This window comes from Mus caroli, unplaced genomic scaffold (assembly GCF_978045245.1).
Source record: "Mus caroli unplaced genomic scaffold, Mus_caroli_1 scaffold_1, whole genome shotgun sequence".
In the NCBI taxonomy this organism is placed as follows: Eukaryota; Metazoa; Chordata; class Mammalia; order Rodentia; family Muridae; genus Mus; species Mus caroli.
In genome coordinates this window covers 66,117,588-66,121,842 of record NW_028227256.1, presented here as the reverse complement: position 1 = coordinate 66,121,842, position 4,255 = coordinate 66,117,588, and the positions used below count along the sequence as shown (strand labels likewise).

At 41.7% G+C, this 4,255-nt stretch overlaps 1 pseudogene; it reads right to left on the bottom strand.

The window, feature by feature from the left end:
* Nucleotides 1-552: 552 nt before the first annotated feature.
* LOC147006057 (large ribosomal subunit protein eL29 pseudogene) lies at nt 553-1,078 on the bottom strand (annotated as a pseudogene).
* Nucleotides 1,079-4,255: the final 3,177 nt, after the last annotated feature.

The following is a 4,255-nucleotide window of genomic DNA, read 5'->3' as shown; positions in this document are numbered from 1 at the left end:
AAATGTAAATGACAATAACCAATAAAAAATATACTGTATAAATCATCATACCTTCCAAAGTATACTGTATTAAAAAGACAGCTTTCATCTCTCTTAATCTGTCTAGACACAGTAGCACGAGTGACTGAGAAATTGAGAGAGGCACTCTATTCACCCTAAGCTTTTCCCTCTACTTAACCACACTTTCGGGCAGGATGCCTAGACAACGCCATCACAGCCAGTTCTGAGCCTAACTAGCTGAACTGCAGGTCAACTTGGCTCTGTCACTTACTCCTCGTAGGAAGGCTGGAATTTGGGTGAAGAGTCTGTGTTTTTCCCCACTGCAGTTTGCATCCAGTGACATCTGGGATTAGAACTTACTCCATCAGAGTTTGAGTACAGTAGCATCCAGCGCTTGTTTGGGTCAATTACTTCCATCTCTCTTTTTTTTGTTTGTTTGATTTGTTTCTTTGTTTGTTTGTTTTTGTTTTTGTTCAACAGGTCTTGCCTGAGTTTATTTGTAAGAACAGCAAAGGACACTGGTCATCTGCAAATAGTGTGTGGGGAGGTGTGTCACAGCAGTCCATCTGTCTTCACACTGGCAGGAGCCTTTTCTATGGGGCCTTCACAGGGGCCTTGGGCACCTTTGGGGGCCTGAGCACCTTTGGGAGCCTGGGCTGGAGCTGAAGCCTGGGCCTTAGCTGGAGCTTTGGCCCCTGCCTTGGTTTGGACCTTAGGCTTCGGTTGGCAGAGCCTCTGACCCTTGGCCATGTAGCTTCGAATCCGCTTCCCAAGCTTAGACTGAGCAAATGAAAGCCAGCCGCTTGAGTTTGGGGCGTTTTGGCATCTTGGGCTTGATGGCCTGAGGCTTCACCAGGGCCTTGATGGCCTCTGCGTGCGCACTCACTGCCTTTGCATTGTTGGCCTGCATCTTCTTCAGGCCTTTCTTGTTGTGCTTCTTGGCAAAGCACATGTTCCTTAGGAACTTGGGGTCAACCCCCTTAAGAGATTCGTATCTTTGCGACAGGGGTTTCTTGATGCCATTTCTGTGCCATTTGTGGGACTGGTTGTGTGTGGTGTGATTCTTGGACTTGGCCATGTCTGCACCGTAACCCGCGCCTGGGACCTGAAGAGAAAGAGCTACGTCTATCTCTTGTATTGTACAGAGAAGACTAGGAATGTGGCCTCCACAAATGTTTTTAACCCTTGCAAGGCCTTAATGAGAAATGCTTATTATTATCATCTTTTAAATGAAAAAAAAAAAACAGTAAGAGATGGGGAAGGTGAGGCAAGGTATCATTGTGATTCAAAAAATTATACGGGAAGAATCCAAGCAGAGCTCAAGTGAGTACGTGTGTGATACTTTGCTACAATGTACGTGCACGCTTTGTGATTTCATCCAGTCATTGAGCTCAGTGGTCTATTTCCCTCTTAGAATCTTCACCCTTGCCTAAGTCTACCACTTTTCAAACCTATGCTTCCTATATTGTCCAATAGGGCTTATTTATAGAGAGCAAAATTCCAGCCTAACTCTGCTCTGTTGCTCATAGAAACATGGTTAATACATGAAACTGGGTTGAGCTCAGATGTCAATTCACCCCAGAAACACCCTGGAGAGACTTTGGAATTATTCATAATTACCACAAATTGAAAGTGATGAGAAAATTGGTGTTATTTTCCTATCAATCTCCAGAAAGATTATTATGCTATCTACTCAGTACCAGATTTTTTTTTTAAATCTTACTGTGAAAATTTATTCGACCAGCTTCAACATTAATTCCTAATCTTTGTTTTTCAACATTCCAGCATGCCTCCAATTATCACAAGAGCTGTAGTAAAGTCCACAATTTGTGAATCATATCAAACATGGTTAAACTTTGTTTTAACTTTTTATTGTGGATCAAACAAGTACCCTTGGTCATAGATGGCTGATTATCCTTTCTTTGTTCCCATCCATCTATGCTCAGCAGTTTTATTAACAAGTGTCAAATCTTACTCCATTTACATCTCCCACTCCTCCCCCAACACTACCATTGTAGTACTGGATTGTAAATTCGTGACATTAGAGTATGTCATCCAGATTGAACTTAATTTTAAATCAGAATGTCCTAGAAAAGTGAGAAAGCAGAGGAAAAAAAAACCCACAGGGACAATGTAAGACAAAATTCAGAACACTGTGATGGAAATTGCTAGCTAATTTGTTTCTGAGATGATAAATAGCTACGCTATTTCTTTTGTTCACTGTATATGGAATTTATTGTTTAATATATCTTAGATAATGACTGACACGCTAGTGGCTTCTCGACGTAACTATGGTGAGGACGCCAGACACCAGGGGAAACAGGACAGAATGAGTAGATTTTAGTAATCCCTAAATGGCATACCACTAAGAACCAGTGATGACTGTTACATCAAGCACTGGCTTTTGAGACAGCATCTCATTTTATATCCCTGGCTGGTCTGGAACTCTATGTGTTGAACAGGCTGACTGTAAACACACAGAGGTGAGTCTATCTCAAGGATGATGGGATTAAAGACAGTCACCAACAAGCTGGCCTAATAACTATTTTTCTCATTGCAGTTGGTCACATCCACATCACAGGCGTTTCTTGTACTGTGCTATGGGAAACATTTGTTGTAGCAGTGATTTTTATTTTTATTTTATTTTTATTTTTTTGGTATTCCAAAATGTGAAGATCACCTCAGAAGCATGCAAGCTTAGAGACTACTCTATTGGCACTGAGGGAGACACTTAGACTCAAATGTTTCTGTGCTTCCCTTCAGTAATTGCCAACAGCAGAACTGTGGATCTGTGCCTTCATTTATTTATTTATTTATTTATTTATTTTACTTTAAATAGCATCATTGAAATAAAGATTTCCTTTAAACATGGTTTTTGACATTAGATTCCTTTGATATTAGATTCATTTTTTACATTATATAGTTTTACTTTGTGGACATGAGTGTGTTGGCATGTGGTCATCAGTGTGCATGTGGTGTACATGTTATGTGTAGTGTGCATGTGTGCCCTTTAAAAATTTTTAGAAAAGGTAAATAAATAATATATAATACATTTTATATAAATATATATTTTGTATAATAAATCAATACATTTATGTAAAATTATTTTCTACTATATGTTATAAATATAAAATATATTTCTATATAAAATATATAAATAATATAAAGCATACATGGGCTTGACAGAGGCCCCTGGGGTGTGGGAAGCTCCCAGGAATCAGTGCAGATGACCTTAGTAGAGATGCCCAACAGGGGGGATATGGAACCTGAAGAGGCCACCTCCTGTAGCCAGGCAGGACCCCAAGAGGAGGGATAAGGACACCACCCCAACCATAAAACTCTCCACCCAAAATATGTCCTGTCTAAATGAATGCAGGGACAAAGATAGAGCAGAGTTTGAAGGAATGGCCAACCAATAACCGGACCAACTTGAGACCAGTCCCATGGTCTGCACTAGTCCATGACCCTATTCATGATATTCTGTTATGTTTGGAGACAGGAGCCTTGTATAACTGCCCTCTGAGAAGCTCAACCCAGAGGCTGACTGAAACAGATGCAGATTCCATGGGCCAAACATTGGACTGAGATGGAGGAATGGACATACACGTAAGGCATGATGCTCAGTCTCCATGTGGATTCCCCAACAACTGGAGCTGGAGCAGGGGCTGTTCCTAAATCTGTTGCCTGGATGTGGAATCTGTTCCTCTACAGGGATGTGTTGTCTGTCTGGCCTCAGTGAGAGAGGATGTACCTAACCCTGCAAAGACTTGATGCACCAGGATCTGGGGGATATCCAGGGTGGGATGATACCAATAATGGAGGGATACCCAAGATGGGCCCACCCTCTCAGAGGAGAGGGGGCAGGTGGGGATGGACAAGATACTTGGTGAGGGGTTCTGGGACAAGGAGGGAGCATTTGAGATATATATCGGCTTTCTCGTCCTGCTGCCACACTTGTCACTTGCTGACATGTCTACACTTTGATATCCTGGACCTTTATCCCTCTGGAATCATAAGCAAAAATAACCTCTTTCTTCTGTACATTGCCTTGGTCATAGTGGTTGATCACAGCAACAGAAAAGTATTGAGTACACATGGCAATCACTTCATTGAGACATTTCCAAGCCCCGTTCTCAGTTCTTGTAATTCATTCCATCGGAAATCTCCCATTCACAGTATTATCAGTGATTAGTGATACACAGGTGCGCACACAGCACCGAATGTACCATGCAGTACTCCAGCACTCTCCAGCCTT